Genomic DNA, 18692 nt, shown 5'->3' with positions numbered 1-18692 from the left:
TTTTGCTAGCTGCAAAAACTTTTGGAAATGATTGCAGGAGCAGAGAACAGCCTGCTAACAAAAACTATAAGCATATTTGCTTGCCAGATCCTATAACAACTCCATCTTTTATATTTTATTTTAGAAAAATATTTACTGATGCTGCCTTTATCCCTTAAAAATAACAACTTACCTTCCTATAAGATTCCTCTTATTCATGCCTATAAATCTTTGTATTTGTAGAGATATTCATTCGTATTTTTAGAGCAAATGTTGTAGTGAAATAGACTGGTGGATTGATTTTGATTTGTCAAAATCACTTGTAAGACATGCCCACATATAAATATTATAATCTTTAAATGTTCTGTATGAGGATTTTTTAATACAGGAGATTACAGTTAAAATACTGTGGAGTCTTGTATAAGGTAAATATACAGCTAATTAAAATTTATACCAAATTCTATCTAACATAAAAAGTCTGCTGTAGTCCCACAGAGCCCATATTAGTCTAGAATCACACTGGTATATTTGAGAGAAGAATGCAAGGGTAATTTCATCTTCCCATCTGTCAGCAAACCCTGTGCTCAAACATAACAATACATAGACCAAACTATAGCACTGAAGTTGACAGAGGAGCAGAAAAAACATGGTAGGACTATCAATAAAGGAACACCAGAATAACATCTTCCAGTTACAGCTTGCTTTCTCTATGTGAGTGTAAAAAAATATTAATATAAGAGTTCATTGCAACCTTCTGCAACATGGAAGAAACATACCCTGAATAAAATGACAAAAATTGATAGATACAGAGATAGATAAAAATAGATAAGTATTTAAGAGCTATAGATCTAGTGGAGCAAGCCCAGTGAAGGGCCAAAAGGATGATGAGAGGACCAGAGCATCTCTCATGCACAGAAAGACTGAGAGCTGGGATTTTTCAGCCTAGAGATGAGAAGACTCAGGGAGAATGTTATAAAAACCTGAAGGTAAGGTGCAAAGAGAGCCAAGGCTCTGAAAGTAGTGCACAAGAGGCAATGGCACAAATGAGACATAGGAGGTTCCCTCTGAACTTCAGGAAACACTTTTTTTTTACTGTAAGGGTGACCAGGCACTGGCACAAATTGTCCAGAAAGGAGGAGTGTCCATCCTTGGAGATTTTCAAAAGCCATCTCAATGTGATCCTGGGCAACGGGTTCTGGGTGCCCCTGCTTGATAAAGGGTGTTGAACCAGATGACCTCCTTTCCATCGTAAACATTCTGTGATTTTGTGAAAATTTCTTGCGAGAGATTTTTTTCATCCTATCCTATCTACATTTTAGAGTAAACTGTAAGAAAACAAATTAAAGATAAGATATATATTCTACTTTCAAGTTCTGTAACTAATTCCTTCAGTCTGAAAGGCTAAAGTTAATCAATATTTTTTCCTGAGCGACATTTGCATTCAGATGCAACCCTTCAGGTGTGAAAACATGCTTTCTTTCCAGAGGTTTAATACCACAGTCATACATTATTCAGTCAGTATGCAGTGAATGAAGCAATGCTAAATCCAGCAGAGATGCACTTCTTTCAGTATACATCATCGGTCTTGGATATTAAAGATGTACTCATGCAATCCACCTTCCTGCAGAATTTTCTCAGAACATACACTCTGTTCCTAAAGAAACCATATATTTTATTCTCTACTTTGTTCATTACTTTTATCCCAAAATGTTAATTATGTAAACCAGGCCCAAAAAATTTCTTGCCATAAGGTAAAACTTTGTGAGCAATGAGCAAATGACAAAGCCCTTTAATTGCACAAAGCCCTTTAATTTGTTGTTGCACACAACAAAAATTAAAGAAAATAAAATATCTGACTACAACTATATTTGTTTCTGTCTTAGTGCTTTAGAGATCTAAAATGTGGGGATATGTTTCACATGTAAGTACTAAATAGATAATGCAAAATTACCTTATTTTTTACTGCAAGGAAATTTTGGAAGTGATACTTCAAATACAAATATGCAACTCGTTAGTCTTCACTTGAGTCAGTTTCTCTTGTCTGTCCTTTGCTTGAGCATATTTCTTCTGTTAACCAGCAGCTTTCCTGAATCATGGTGTCCACAAAACTGATCATAATGTTTCAGAGTTTCCTGTAAACACCACTTTATTTACACAAATAGTGTGATGGTTTAAATTTGACAGGTTCCTACTCTAGTCTTTGCTTTCAAAAATATTTTTGGAAGAGAGAATCAGCTATGGAACAAAGAACATCAATTATTTACATGACTATCCAATTAGTCAATGACTATCAAATCTAATGTCTTGGCACTTCAGGGCCACCAGCTCATCTGGGATAGCAACCACATTGTTTCACCTGCACAAAGGAAATGTTGACACAAGCAGCTGTGACATCTACTCCCTGCATGGACAGAGATACTGAAGATCAGATGAAGTGAAATAGATTATATATTACTTGAATGAAGCAAGTGAAATAAAAAAACACAGTGAAGTTTGACACTGAAGTCATAAACTAAGTGTGAACAGAAATCTACAGAGAGAAGAATTAAATATCTGTTGCTTGAGAAGATCTTTATAGAGAAATAGTGCTAAACCTTTTGTTGTAGATGATTGCTATGACATGATTGAAATAAGCTAGACTTAAATAGCATTCAAATAAATAAAATGGTGGGCAGTACATTTATTTCACATGGTGAACAGATAATCTAAATATTTTCTGAGGAATAACTTTCCTACATTCATATTTTTTGTTGAAAGAGGTTCCTCCAAAAAGTAAGAGGAAAAATTACAGAAGACATAAATCATTTGAACATAAGAAACTCTAATCTAAAATAGAATTCCCTATAAAAGTGACCGGTGCAATGTAAATTTTGAATGTGTAAATGTTATCTGAACCAAAGCAGCAGTGATTAATTCCAAAAGAAACTTGGGGAATGGCTTTTATACTTGTAATACCAGCTACTTGGTCTTGAACATTAGAAGTACAAACTCAGAGAAATCTCTCTCTACATCTGTAGAGAGACTTAATTTTGCTTTTGCATTTGCAAAGCTTCTGTGGCTTGAAATACAGAGTTATGAGCATCTCTGGCTTCCGCATTAGCTTGTGTTTGAGTTGCCTCTGGGCTGTGTGTCTGCTGCAGGCGTGTGCCACACAGCTACTGAAGCACAAGTCTGCACTTGAGAGCTTCCCATCAAGGCAGCTCTGCAAATCTCTAAACGTGTACTGTGTGTCAGCTCACTGCAGCACTGCAGTGCAGAGAGGACAAAGTGATGTGGCTGATGGTATCACTGAGGAAAACACTGAGGGATGCCTGTGGGCATTGGAGATTCAATGGTAGAGTATCAGCAAATGTGGCTCAAACACTTGGAAATTTTCCAAATGCCCCCAGACTGATGCTGTAGCACTTCCCAGTTATTATTCTGGCAAAGATGCAAATTAAAACTAGTAGAGGTTGTTGATGTAGGCCAAACTGTAAAGGGGAAAATTAACACTTGCAACACATAGGTGATAACCCACATACTGACAAAACGTTTTCCAATAACATGAAAGAAAGTATCACTGCCTTAAATCATGTGGGATGAAGCTGTTTGTCCCCAGCACGTAACCAGTCCTGCTAAAACTTGTCAGTAGGAAACAATCTATGTATGAACACTCAAGAGTTCCCAGAGGCTGGAAATTAGAACTTGAGACTCTGATTCTCCCTATATAAGGAATGCAGTAAATGCAGTAAACTACATCTGACTTCTGGAAACAGGAACCAAGGTCATCTGGGGTCCCACTCCAAGAAGAGATGTACACTTAGAAGGAAATTTAAATTTAAGAGAATTACCCTTCAAGAAACATATGACAGCTAACCAAAGTATCTACAAGAGTAATTGTATGAGCTTATATTTTTCTGTTTTGAGGACCCTGGCAAAGATAACAGGTCCTCAATGTAAAGAATAAGATTCAGTTCATAATTTTAAAAACTCTAGTAAATTTTCTGAAAGCACATGAGCTGTCTAAGCCCCTGTTACAATTAATAGATATTGAGAAAATATAGATTGTGAGTGTGATTCAGGTGATGAGCCACTAGGTGACTGCCCTATACAGGGCCAAATTCTTTTCTGAGTTTCATTGATGATATTGAATATATCTTTATTGACTTACTGGAATATGGCCATTGCTAGCCATCTAGATTTTAAATACAAATTAAATCCTCTCAAGTGATACCTTGTGCTAGTTTTGTCTGGGGTAGTGTTCATTTTTTTCACAGTGGCAGGTATGGGGCTGTGTTTTGAGTTTGTGCTGAACACAGGGTTGATCATACAGAGATGTTTTTGTTATTGCTGAGCAGGGCTTACACAGAGCCAAGGCCTTTTCTGCTTCTCACACTGCCACACTGGGGAGGGGGCTGGGGGTGCTTGGGAGGCTGGGAGGAGACACAGCCAGGACAGGTGACCCAAACTGACCAAAGGGACATTCCAGACCAAGTGACATCCTACAACCTCCTGTTGAGGTAACATGGGTTTTTTTCTGTTACTTGTCATGGATAGAGCCAACTCCGTGTCTTTAAACCTTAGGTTTACACAAGCCCCCTCTATGCATAAATTACTAGCTATGTTAACCTGCAATATTTATAATTTCAAGTAAATATTAAATCACCTCACAAGCAAGATATTATCACATAGCATTGCTGAAGAGATCGATAACAGTTAAATGATAGAGTTTATACTGCTGGAAAATAGTCTGTATCTTCAGTAAGCATATTCTCTTTGAACTGTTTTGCCTATTAACATTTGGTCAGATTACTATCTGGCAATAATGATCAATTCTGCATCACACTGAGGGATGAATGATGAAACCATTAACATTTCAGTGACGTACTATCTGTATTATTTTATTATATTAATATGACTATTAAACCTCATCCTGAGATTGAAAAATTGAAATATAGTATAGGTATATGACTGCTCATCCAAAAAAATTAAATCTGGGTGTGGTTTGAGAAGCTGTACCACCTTTGCAAATATCCAGCTCATTCAAACTGACACTCACAGAAATTGCCAAGAGCACCCCTTATGACCTCAGTCATCTTCAGGGTAATACAAGAATGAGGAGTTGAGCCTCTCTCTAGGCAGATGACCAACACCTCTTTTGACAGAAAATTGATTACTCATCCTAAAACATGCAGGAATCTGTCTAGGACCAAATAAATCTTTAGCAGACACTAGCAACTTCATCAACTACTGCCAGCACCTGATCTTCTGTAAGCAAGCTAATAAAGAAACAAGCAATCATTGTCTCCTGTCACCTGCCAGTATTCTGGATAGATATCAGGAGACTGCACAGGGACAGCACTCTCCACTTTGGGAGCTGAACTCCTCCAAGTCAGAAACAGAGGTAATAATTCTTAGTTATTCTGAAATGTTCAATATCACTGAATTTTTAGCAAGTTCATTGTTACCCCAGGGAGACGCAGGAATACATAGACATTCCTTCAAAATAACTGTATGAATCCTTCACTTCATACTCAATTTTATAGTTCAGTCTTCACCAAAAAAAAGTAAATAGGAAAAATATTTTCAGCCCCTGTAAAACTCTGCATGTATCTGTGTGGGTGTGCACACAAAGATGTTCAAAAAGAGGTATGAAAAGTAGTGTATCACTTTGTCATTTACACTCACTCATTAATTCCTCCCTGACTAAAATACTTTTAACAAATAGAAATATTCTACTCCCTTAGTAAATAGTGCCAGGATGCAGTTTAGTTTTACATTTGAAAGCAGCTTTAATCTTTAAATACATTCTTCTTATCTTCCATCTCACTCATTTTATTCTATTAGAAAAGCAAAATCTTCACATTCCAGTGACATGCAAAGCCATGGGTCTCCAGTCTCACCTCTAGTCTCCTCTTGAGACAGGAGACACTTGTGCTTGAAATTGAGATATTATTAGAGACAGAAAATTAGTTCTAGTTCTTTCTAAAAGTTTTTTAGTTTTTTTTTTTTTTTTTGTTTGTTTTTGGTTTTTGTTTTTTTTTGTTATTTAAATTGTATTGACTATAACTCTTCAATCCCTCAAGACCTTTGAGCTGGGATCATGACAGCAAAGACTAAATGACATGAGGATAATAATATATCACTCTGACCATAGAAATCAAAATTTAAACTTAAATTTATTACTATTTTCACTTACAAGGCAAACAGAACAATCTAAACAAAACCAAAATATTAAAAAGGTCATTTTTCTGTGCTTTCCCTTCTTTCTCAAAGAAAACTTCTGTTCAGACATCTGATTTTGCATTTCATGCATTTGAGAAAAGGAAACTTTCTGAAGAAGATGTGGGATGAAATGAAAATCAATAGACAGTAGAGGAGGAATGGGGAACAACAAGTTGTTCTGTAAAAAATTCTTACGTTTAAGCTTCAATTCTTATTGAAATCTGCAAGGCTGGGATCAAATTGCTGGAAAGCCCCTGATATAGAAGTTTGAAATAATTTTAAACATTTTCCTTTACATAAAAACTCTCTAAAATTAAAAGACTATGCACACAAATGATGTTATAATTAAAACATATATTTGAATACTACCTGTTCAACAGAGATTGAAAATTATTTCAAGTGATATTTTACTAAGTTGCATAGCAGTCAATTTAAGCTATTATTTACATATTAGCTACATGAATATACAGACTATAGTTTACATATAGAAGTTGCTTTAGAATCAGCAGACTTGTTTAGAGCACCTAAGAACACCAGATTTTTGCTGAGGAGCATCTGTCTGGCTTGCTGTGGTTCCTAGGGATTTTGTCTAAGCCCATATCTACAATGGCTTTTTGCATTGCAGAAGATACATAAGACACTTGCATTTGTAGTTTATAAAAGGAGAGGACAATTGATATTGTCACCTCTAGGTAATTTGAAATAATTGTAGTTCCTCTGGCAACATCAGAATTGTGCTGCTGTTGGTTTTCAGGTTTAGACATAAATAACAAAATTGGAGGCAGAAATGCCATTTTTCCCCCAAGTTATCCATAACCTTTTGTAAACATCTGCATTTTAAATTCTCCAAAAACTAAAAAGAGAGTCAGACATCATAGCTAAAAAAACATGGAAGAAGACATATAAATAAAAGTTTGAGTGAAGAATGTACACAAAAATCCACGGGGAATTTATTTGTAACATGGATGATCCCTAAAGCCTGACAAAAGTGATCCAGTAAAGAAAACTAAAATGCTGCAATGCAGTTTGCTCAGATGGTCTTTAAAATCCTAACCCAGTTAGGCTACAGGACTAAACTGTGGAAGGTGCTATGTCTCTGTATCCCAACAAAGAACAATCCCAACGAGGGCAGAAAAGGTATAGTCTTATAAAATCTGTGTAAGGGAGTTTCTATGCTGAACAGTCTCTGATCACCTGTGTTCTTGGTAAGTCCAGTTCAATTGCAGAAAAGCATATAAGCCCCGGGCAAGCCCTGGGCCACAAAAGCATCCAGAGCTACATCAGGTACCAGGAGCCCTTGCTGCTGTCTGTAAGAGACATTCTAAAGTACCAGCTTGAGGGGCTACAGCCCAACTCACAGCATGAGGCCACTTCTGAAGGCAGTGCCCAAGATGGAAGTGTAGATGCTGAGGAGACAAAGTAGGCAGGAGTGATGCAGACAAAGCTTGCCAGAAGATATTTCAGCGGATTAAAAGAAAAAAGGGATACCTGGTAAACCTAAAAAAGATAGTACAGGTACAGCCAATATTAATTGCGCAGCAGCAGTTACACTTTTCAACTCCATTTCATGGGCTTCTATTTCTGTGAAAAAAACAGTAAAACCAAAAAATATTATGCTGTTTTAATCATGAAACATAGTGGAGCTTTAAAAACTGAATCCTTTCCCACCCCCTCCTTTTTTTTTCTTTTCCATTGGCTCGTTCATACATTGAGACAGTAATTAAAACAAGTGTATTTATTGGTCTGAAAAGTGCCTCCATTATTCCAAGAAATTTGCCCTAAATCAGAAAGGAAAACTGGCTTTCCTGCATGCACACAGTACTATTCAGTTGTTTCAAATATTCAGCTGGGAGGGTTTGAAAACTTGGACATATAATTCTGCAATGTCTTGCTTCGTGCTTTTTATATTCCTACCACAAAGGGTGAGTTCAGTCCCCTCCTTTTTTTTCAGAAAAGATCCATCCCCATTAGAATGTAATGACTTCATTTAAGTGGAAATTTAAATGGGCCAGCTGCACATGGGCTGCTTGGGCTCCTGAGATGAGAAGGGGATGGGGAGAATTTTGCCCTTTGAGGGCCCCAGATATACTCTGGGTATTGGTACCTTCATTTGTTACCAAATCTTTGTCATTTTGCCAGGCTTCCCAGAAATACTGTCAGGTCTCCACGTGTTCCTAAGGCCAAAAAACAGCAAAGGAGTAGGTGCTCCAGTGCCAGTGTCTGAAGGAGAAACTGCAGTGCAGTACTAGAAACTGTATAAAATGACCCTATTTGTTTTATAGACTTAAAAAGGCTATTTACAATAATAAAAACACTTTTTTTTTAACAACAGAAATTTGAATTTATCTTATGGAACTCAAGAGTAAGTTAATTACCTACAGCCTTCTTTTAAATATGAAGCAACTTATTTATTTTTACATCTGATCTGCAGAAACTTCTGTTTTTAGTGTTTGGCTAAATAAGGCACCAAAAAGAAACAGTTAATCCTGTCAACAGCAGTAGGAAGCTAAATGTATCCATTAATGAGTTTTATGACCTGATGAGCATAAAAACCCACACTGATTAGCTGATCACCTCAGGAGTGCTCGTTACATTTATAATGAAGCAAATCAAATAGCACAGTTTGTATTTGGAAAGCTGAAAAAGCTGATCCAAATAGTCACTGATGTCACCTGGCAAAAATCAATAGTGCTAAATTTGCACTTCTATTCCTCAGTGGCTGTAGATGGTCATTTGGTTAAAGTCAATTACATTAGTTAAACTGATCTACTGCACCAGTGACAGCAAAAGTCAGAACCTGTTGATTTCTAAGTTGTGCTGGGTTTCACAAATCCCCGTGTGGAATCAGCAGCAAGCATATGTGAATTCTCAGTGATGGTAGTACTTCCAGTCCTTCTGACTGACAAGTACCAGCCTACAGGAAGGTGTTTTGTTACATAGTTGTCAACAATCTTTTTCATAGATATTACTACACTGAGTTTTGTCATGTGTAAAAGTTTATGCCAACAGGTCAGGAAAACGAGGTGGAACACTATGACAGAAACAAAGCAAGGATAATGAGCACTTCTATCTGTTAAACCAAGAAGTCTCATGATGAAGATCTGGGATTCTGATGATGACAGTGCTGCTACTGAATGTGAAAATGCATGCAGCCATTTAATCTCCATGACCATGGTAACAGATAAAGAGAACTTTGTCCCTGGATATTTCTGATTAATATTACCAATGAAATAGAATGTGAGCTGTAAAAAAAGAAGAGATTCCACCAATAGTAAAAAAGAGAGAACAAACGGTAACCACAGATAAGCATTTTATACATATACTGAAGAAAATGTTTCTGAATGACAAGAAAAAATTACCATGGCTTGATTTATTGTATGACAGGGATTTGAGAAAAATAAAACAATTAAAAACTCCAAACAGAATATTCAGAGACATTTAAAGAATGATAGGGATGTCATCTCAGCTTAATGACCTTATTCTTCAAAAAAAACCTGCATGAAAATTGGCTTCTTAAGCATTTTTTCCTTGTTCTGTGATGAATAAAGCAAGCTGTAAAAATTTAGGTGCATAGAATCTGAATGCGTAATAAAACCAAAAGAACATTTCTTCTTTCAAGACGGATGAACAGAAGAATGCTAAATCTATGTTGGTTTTTTTATTGTTTTCCTTAACTTCTCAATATATATTTTAATAAAATCTTTGGAGGGGTGTTGCTTTTTGTTTTGTTTGCTTAGGGGGGTTTTGTTAATTTTGTTGTTTGGTTTTTTTGTTTTTTTGTTTTTTTTTTAATTTGGCTAGTTGTCATGCTTCAACCCCAGCCAACACCTAAGTACCATGCAGCAACTTGCTCACTGCCCTCCAGCAGAATCCAGGAGAAAACTGGAAGATAAAAAGTGAGAAAACTCACGGGTTAGGATAAAGATGGATTAACAGGTAAAGCAAAATCCGCATACACAAGCAAAGCAAAAGAAGGAATTAATTCACCACTTCTCATGGGTAGGCAGGTGTTCAGTCATTCCCAGAAGGCAGTGCTCCATCATGTGCAATAGTGACTCGGGAAGACAAACACCATCACCCTCAATGTCTGCTCCTTCCTTCTTTCCCCAGCCTAAAGCTCAGCATGATGCCATATGGCATGGGATGTCCCTGCAGCCATTTGGGGTCAGCTGTCCAGCTGTGTCCCCTGACAGCTCCTGGTGCCCCCCCAGCCCTCCTCGCTGGTGGGGTGGGGTGAGAGGCAGGAAAAGCCCCGATGCTGTGCAAGAGCTACTCAGCTGTAACTAAAACATCCCTGTGTTATCAGGACTGTTTCCAGCATCAATCCAAAGCATATTTGCCCATATCAGCTTCTATGAAGAGAATTAACACTACCCCAGCCAAAACTAGCACATGAGTTTTACACTGTTGGATAATATTTAAGTATAGCCCTTAGTGATCATTCCGGTCCTAGAATTGCTGCTGAGAGCTTGGTTTGTTACTGTTCAGGGAGAAGCAGGTATCCCTGGTCCTACAAAAGATGCCCGTACTAAATCACCTTTTAGAAGGGAATGTATCAGGTATACAATTCGGTAACAGACATACTGCCTTTTCACACAGTGATTCTTGAAACAAATCAAGTTCTTTCAACTGACACCAGAAGAGAAAGTGGCATCCAGAATTAAGGAGCATTTCCAGATACCGTTTTTCCAACACTAAAGCCTGAGAGTATTTAACTATTTCTCATGTACCAAAATAACGCAGAATAAAAACTGTGACAGCTGTGGCTACAACTCCCCAAAGAACTAGAGAAGTAATGGCCAAACACAGACATAAACCAGAGAACACACTACTAAAACAGCCAGAAGAAGTTGGTGTTTGGAACTTATCTGTTTAAGCAGCACCCATGTAACTACTAACAACTGACTTGAAGATGTTTCATGGTAAATTTCTCTTTAGATGATTTAAAACTGTGGTATACTAACTTGAACCAAGTCATTAGGTAACAACATTGTGGTTTTTTCTGTTTTCACAGTACTAAACTGAGAGTTTTTAATGTTGCCATGGAAATATTAGATAGTGCATTCAAAAAGTAATTTTATTTGCTTGCTTGCTCTTAGCAGAAGAAAGCATTCTGAGACAAAAGGCAACAATATCTCAATCTACCAAGAAGAAATCCTCTCCGTTAAATTACTTTAAAATCACCACTACTAGAGTCAGTCAAACAGAACCTAATACACAATCATCATACAATGGTTCAGGTTGGAAGGACCTTAAAGATCATCTAGTCCTATCTCTCCTGTCATGGACAGGGACATTTTCTAGGACAGGTTGCTCCAAGCCCCATCCAACCTAACCTGAACCCTAAGCCCAACCCAATCTGACCTTGAGCACTTCCAGGCATGGGGAATCATCCTGGCAACTTCTCTGGGCAGCCTGTTCCAGTGTCTCACCCCCTCACAGCTCTCACAGTTCTCTGTAAGCTCCCTTTGGGTACTGGAAGGCTGCTGTAAGGTCTCCCCTGAGTCTTTTCTGGGCTGAATAACCCCAAGTCTGATCGCCCCTAACACTGACTTGTAAGTAGCTTTCCCTTGTAATTTCTAGCACAATATTGTAGCCTAGTAAGGTCTCGTAACATTGCTTACACCAGACCACAGACTCAGGGTTAACAACACAGGGGCCAGGACAGGTCAAGCTTTGTGCAGGCTCATCCTGGCCTGCCTGGAGGTTGGCTTTACCAGATAACAGAAATTGCCCAATGACCACGGCAGTACCACGTAGTTTGTTTTATTAATTTCTACTGAGCTTCAAACAATTGTACAAATGGCTTCTATTGTTTGATACATTTTGAAACTAATACATTGTAAGAGCAATTTATGCTTATCTAATACCTTATCCATGACCCTAGTGTGAAATGCTGTGTTGAGGAGAATGGACAGCTAATGATAGTGGGAACCTTAAAATGACAGGCATAGGAGACAGCAGAGGCCACTTGCAATAAGGAATGTCATCTTAGGATTTTAGCTTTCATATTTTTCATGTATTTGTAAGCCTGTAATTCTTTAGTGTATTACTCTAGACTCCATACACAGTGCTAGCTACCATCTTTACATTTTGATCAGACAAAACAATTCCTCTCTAAGCCTGGGAAGCAAGGACACTTCACTGTCTCAGGCTCTGAGAGAAGTAAACAAAAGTGAGTTTGGGGGAACAAACTTGGGGTAAAATGACTTCATTACCTGAAGCTGTAAGTGGAAGATTAATCCCCAATATGCAAATGGACCAAACTTATAAAAGTGTGAAAACCCAGGACCAGCTGTTCATTTTGGGTGTAGCCCCTGTGGGGCTTTGTCTGCCATAAGCGTAGCTGAAGACCTTCAGTAAATATAACTGCTTTTTATTCTCTTCATTTTGTCTGGCCTCTGTCTCTAGGTGAGCCTGAAAAGACATCAGTAGCAATGGTCATCAATTACAGATTTTCAAAGTAATGCAACATTCAGAACTGGGCAAAACCAGTTTCAGGTATGAGAGTAAAGAAAAAGTATCTAAGACATATAAGTTACATCAAATAAAATGAATTTGGATCTAAAATTGCCTTGAGGACCAACAGAGAAAGAGCAAAGTGGAGACTGCTTTAGCAAACATAAAAATAATGCTAAGTGGATTCTAGAGTGATGCAGAAGACTTCATCATTATACTTCTCCCACTGAGATACTTGTGAAGCTCTAAGACCCAGAGGCACACCAGAAGGTTGAGCATAACATGACAGAATGGGGTAGATACTTGAAAATTTGTGGATATTTTAACTGTCTGTAATTTGAACTATAAGTGTCTTACATATTTATAGCTTTCATTGCTGGTTGCATTAAAATATCTTTTGTTTTATGGAATGTAACTTACCAAGAAATTTAAGTAATACAGGATAATTCTAAGCTCTCTTTAACACTGACAAATTTTCAGTTTCAAAGAAGTGATGAAACATCCAGTAGTGTCAGACCCACTCTCAACTCTTGCAGAACACCTCACAGGGGTTGATTTCCTTTCAATAACTACTTGTTCATAGGTTATTCATTAGCCAGTTCACAAGTTCATTAAATACATAGTTGTGTAGTACTGATTTTGCAATCAAGATAGGATGCAAGACAAAGTCAAATAATTTATAAAATTAAAAGTATGTTACAAGCAGCTTCTTTTAGCAACCAAATCTGTAATCTTAATGAAGTAAATCAGGTTTATTTGACATTACTTAGATTCAATAAATCCATAGTGATATACATTCCTTAATTTTTTAATAATTGACTATTAAAGCACCTCCTTATTCATTTTTCTTTCAAGAACAAAGTCTCTTATTTAGTTATGTGACAAAATATCCACTTGTTTAGTCATCTGGAATGTATCAACTATTCCAAGATTTCTTAAGAGTGCACATCAGCTGGTCAAACATTCCTTCAACCATATCTTCTGAAATTCCATCCAAACCACTTAAATTCAGAATTTTCTGTCACAACATGTGTTTATCACCTTCTTAGTTACTAATGGAAAAACTTTATGGCCCTCCCATGAAATAAGCCCTTCACTGCACTTCCTGCAGAATGCAGGACAGACATGTTCAGTGACAATCACCAGTGAGCCACGCATTGCATTCATACTCCTTGATTGGTTTTCCATACCCTTAAAAAACCCCACTCTATTAATGTTAGCACAGCTGTCATGGATCTTTTCCCAATGTTGTTACTTTCCTTCATCTTCTTTCTTACAATAATTCTACCAGGCGGTTCTTGGTATCTATTTAGTATTTCATATGCTGCATATTGTGATTTATGTCTAAATTTCACTTTACTGGTGAGGCAAAGGGGGCTTGCCTACACTGTAGGATGAAATAATTTTGGTCCTCCAGTAAATTTTCATCAGTCCTTTCTGATTAATGGAAAACACTCATAGAATCATAGAAGTTTCTGAATTGAAAGGGGCCCACAAGGATCAAGCCCAAATTCTAGCTCATTTGTTTGCCAGACTGCATATAAACCTAACAACTAGTCTTGATTCAGGCCAGGTCACTAAAACATCTTTATCTGCTACAATGGTGACCAACATAGAGAAATAACAACTGGGAGCACAAGTTTTCATGTTAGAGAGCAGTCACCTATCATGTTTAAAAGAGGCTAAAGGAGGCCTTTTAATGTTTTAAGACCTGTACGAGACCTCAAATATGTCACTAAAGATTACAGCATTAACTGACAATTATTAATTTTTCTTCACTCTTCTGGACCGTGCTAGTTATCACCACAAAGTTTCTTCAGTGTACTCTGTTACCTCTTTTGACTATTTTGTTCTCCTTAAGTAGGTAATAACCACTGATTTTAATGTTCTAATCATGCAAATCAACTCATCAGCTTTTAGCAATACTAGTTATATCAAATTTCTTCTAATCAGTGAGAATTTTCAATTCCGCCTGTCTTCTAGCAGCACCATATAGCAAATGAAATATATATTCTTTCCACATCTGTTGACCTTGATCACGACATCCTGAGTTTGTGTTTATACCACATTTGCATTCTTATAGGGTTTTCTCTTTTATTTTTGTGTTAACAGCCTCATAGTTGCTCCAGCTAATCTCCAGTGGAGGAGCTTATCACCATTATTTTTTTTGTGAGAAGCTGTAGTATTCATTATCCAACGATCTCAGGATAAATATTTGACAAACTGAAACCTTCTCTTTCATACTAGTTATGCAAACAGTGGTTCTGTCTGGTATCTTCTGCCTTTTCAGGGCTACTAGAATGAGTCTGAGATGATTATGTTGCCTTTTGTCTTCTGCCTCACTTCAAGGTAATTGAAGGTTCCTAAAGTGCATAGATCCACATGAGTGTCAGGTAACTAATTCCAATGTACATCATTCCTTACAAATACCTCCCTAATGCCTGGTGGATTCTCTGTCTTTTGGTTTCAACACTGTCAGCAGTGATGACTTCTTGCCTTTCTGGGGTACCTGAGCTCTTCTGTAGCTACTTGCTTCATTAAAAAAAGAATAGAACTCAAAATATTCAATAGGCTTTTGTTCTATTCTGCCAGAAAAAAATAGGACAAGTTGCTGATCACCTGACGATCTGGCACTTATAAAGGAAAGTGATGACCTTCAAAGGAAAAAAGTGTGCTATTACACTACCATATCTTACATGACAATGCAAATTACTTCAAAAATCTTATTCATCATTCAAGGAATGCATTCTTGTAAAAATGTGTAGTTTACTTGTGAGTAATACAAGATTGTAGTTAAGGAATTACACCTAGAAGCTGTTCCGAGGTCCCAGTCTCCCCAGTTGCTGGCACCTGATGCCCCAGCCCCACTTTAGCTGCTGATACAGAGCCTGGTACTCACACATACACACATGGCTGGGACTCCCACAGTCCTCAATATTTAACTCTCCCTTGGACTCGCACTGAGAGGCACAAATGGCTCGCTGGCCATTGCTGGCTCATCCAGCTTGGTCTTCACTATTAACACATTCACAGGCACCACAGACACAAACACACATACCTAAGAACCTAAGAAAAGGGTTGGAAAATGGATTTTGGTAAGAATATAGGACAGACTGAGCAGATAGGGCATGGCCAGACAAGTGTACTTATCTTGTTTACCTGCAAGTGGCCCCTCCAATCCCCTTACCCTTCTATTTCTCTGTGATTGCTCCTCCCCAAATCACCTAGATTTATTTCCTTCCCTGCCTTCTTTCCTTCCTCAAATGTCCCATTAAGTTTCCTGCAATGACAAAATGTTTCTTCCCATGCACCCCATAACATGTCCCATACCCTTGTGCAGTGACTGCCTCCATCTGCAAGGTGCTCTGAGACTCATCTTGATGGGTGCCACCCTGGCTGAAACTTACCTGGGATGCCCTGGAAGGAGTCTAGGCAAGATAACTTCCAAGTCCATAATTCTGGTAACTTTGCCAGCTACTGTCTCTCTATGCTCCCTTCTGTGTGTGCAAACCAGCTTTTTACCAAATAATCTAACAGAAACGTGAGCATGTGACAAAAAAAACCAATCACATCCCTCCAGTCAAACTAACTGGGAATATTTTAAATAGGACCATTCTGTCAAAGGGTTTCAATGTTCAGTTCACACAACAATTGTCCTCTCCAATACAAGTAATTGGTTCCCTGAAGAGTCTTCAAAAGGGGGAAGGGACACAATGATCACATCAAAAATCATACTTTTTATCTGTACTAAAGGACACTTGGACAGTCCTTATATATCCTTTATGAGGAACAGAGAAATAACCTCAGCAGGAATATCTCAACATCTTTTTTAATAGAAGTACTTTGAAAAGTCTTTTGGCTAATAGAACTCCCCAGAAAAAATACATGAAAAATTCTGGTGTCCATAACAAAAGACTTACCATTCAAAATTCTATTTATTGATTTCTTTCTGCCAGCCATCCTTTGTCAGAAATGAACACACCAGCTTCAACAATTTACAAAGCACAAGATATTAATCATCTTGTACTAGGACAGCTCTGTTGTTTAGTGTCCTCAGGCAGCAGTTTTCTGTCTCTCAACTTCACTGTTTTTCCTTTTCATTGACAAATCCATTTCCAAACAGGGCAATGTTGACATTTGTGTCTGATTTGATATGTTGAAATATTCTCTATTTTTTTAGCATCTTTTGAAATTATTTGCCTGAAGTCATTCTCCAAGTTAGTGACTAAGCAGGACTTAAAATGTCCTTGCTAGAAATTATCATGCCTCTGGTGCTTCTGCTTTGCGGCTGGTAGGAATGATCTCCTCCTACCCTGCAGTGTATGTGACATGAATCCCTACAGCACTAGCCCATCTTGTGTCAGCAGAACTTTCAATAACACTCTGCATTTCTTTTGATACTTAAGCCTCTGAGAAGCCTCCTAGTATATATTAGAAAAAGACACTACAATAATCTAGATATCTGAAAGAAACTTGTACAAAATCCAGAGTTTTTTTTCCCCCTCTGTCTACTTATACAAACACATACACAAGTCAGCAGTTTGTGTAAAGAGTGAACCTTCAAGCTACAGCAGATCCTCACCACTTTCTAACAGCTACCAATCCCTCTCACATACTCATTTCTGAAACAAGCCCTTTAATCAACCTCTTTTTCAGGGCACTATGCTCAGTGATACGAGTCAGAATGGCAAACACATAGCAGCAGAACAGACAACAGCCTAGCACCTGGCATTGCAAAAGATGCTCCACTTTCAGCAGAACTCACAGGGATATCCTGCTGTGAGGCTGTGGTACTTTGAAGAGGTAAGCAGAAAACAGAGTTCAGATGGCATTTGCAATTGTAGCTGACAGAACAAATTCTGATTATGTCCCACTTTCAGAGTCTGGCAGAAATACTGTTGTCTTTCTCCAGATTTGATCCCTCAGGACTTGCCTTAAGAGGATCAGTTATCAGTTACAATGAGAAAGGGATGTGTCAGTCAGTTTCTGGCTAGAAAAAAAAACCTTTTCTTACTTCCTTGGGAAGGTGCACTATTCTGAGGTGATTCTAGATGAATTTGGTCAGGTCTAAGTAAATATCACCATCAGACTGCATAACTTACAACACAACCACCTTACTTTTGAGGAATGTACCACACTGGAAACATAGAGGGCATAATATTTTGAGATAAGTAATATAGAAGAATAAACCTCAGCATTCTTGGCTTGAGAGTACAAACTTTCATTGACATAAGGAAAAAAGGGAGAGAGGCCTAGGGAGGCACAACAGGCATATAATGATATTGCTTTTTGTGGTATTTTCCCCCCAACCATGTGAGTTAATCCCTTACACTCGCCTTTCTTCAGCATTATCCAGTATGAAGAGATAAGATATTGATACTCTCATCAACAAACTGCCTCCTTCAGTGTCACAGTTGAGACAGCCACAATACACAGAGTATCATCACACAATTTCAGATAGCTACAACCCATACAGAGTAACACCATACCATTGCAGAATGCTTCAGACATCTGTCCATACAGCATAACACCATACTACTTCAGAAGGCTTCAAGCAGCTACCCCTGCTGTACTTTAGCCCAGCCTTTTATAGCCCTGAGTGTTCATGCATTGCACCTGTGTGCCCTCTGTTCCCTTTGGTGGTTGGTCAGTGCCCCTCTGAGGGCACTGTGTCTCATTACCTTCAATGCTGCTCACCTGCTTCCCACAGCTGTGGCCCATTAGGGATGAGGCTCAGCCACACCCCCTCCCAATTACCCAATTACCCAATTAGCACAGCTGCTGTGCACCTACACTGCAGCAGCTCTTCTTTAACACTTTGTTAAAGGAAACACAAATAGCGTGAATCATTGTCGAAATACTACTGAGAGGGAGAACCAGTTCTGTCACTTTTTCAATATGCTACCAGGGTATAGAGAAACAGGTAAGGTTTACCCACCAGGTTCCAAATGTGATTCCATGTTATTAGCAATTAATATCAGCCTGAATGGTTATGAAACCTGTTAACCCTGATGATTTAACTTTTCAGCTCAATTCGCTTCAGCACCACA

The 18692-nt window shown here is 38.0% G+C and overlaps 1 long non-coding RNA gene across 1 annotated transcript; it reads right to left on the bottom strand.

Moving 5' to 3' along the window:
* Positions 1–9063: 9063 nt before the first annotated feature.
* LOC131556298 (uncharacterized) lies at positions 9064–18191 on the bottom strand. Its single transcript, XR_009274596.1, has 3 exons — positions 18132–18191; positions 12402–12600; positions 9064–10065 (listed from the first exon to the last, which is right to left on the bottom strand). It is a non-coding gene; the product is annotated as an uncharacterized LOC131556298 (long non-coding RNA).
* Between the last annotated feature and the right edge of the window lie 501 nt (positions 18192–18692).

The sequence above is a fragment of the Ammospiza caudacuta genome, chromosome 3 (assembly GCF_027887145.1).
Source record: "Ammospiza caudacuta isolate bAmmCau1 chromosome 3, bAmmCau1.pri, whole genome shotgun sequence".
NCBI lineage: Eukaryota > Metazoa > Chordata > Aves > Passeriformes > Passerellidae > Ammospiza > Ammospiza caudacuta.
Note: the sequence above shows the minus strand (reverse complement) of the source record. Positions and strands in the feature narration are given on the sequence as shown.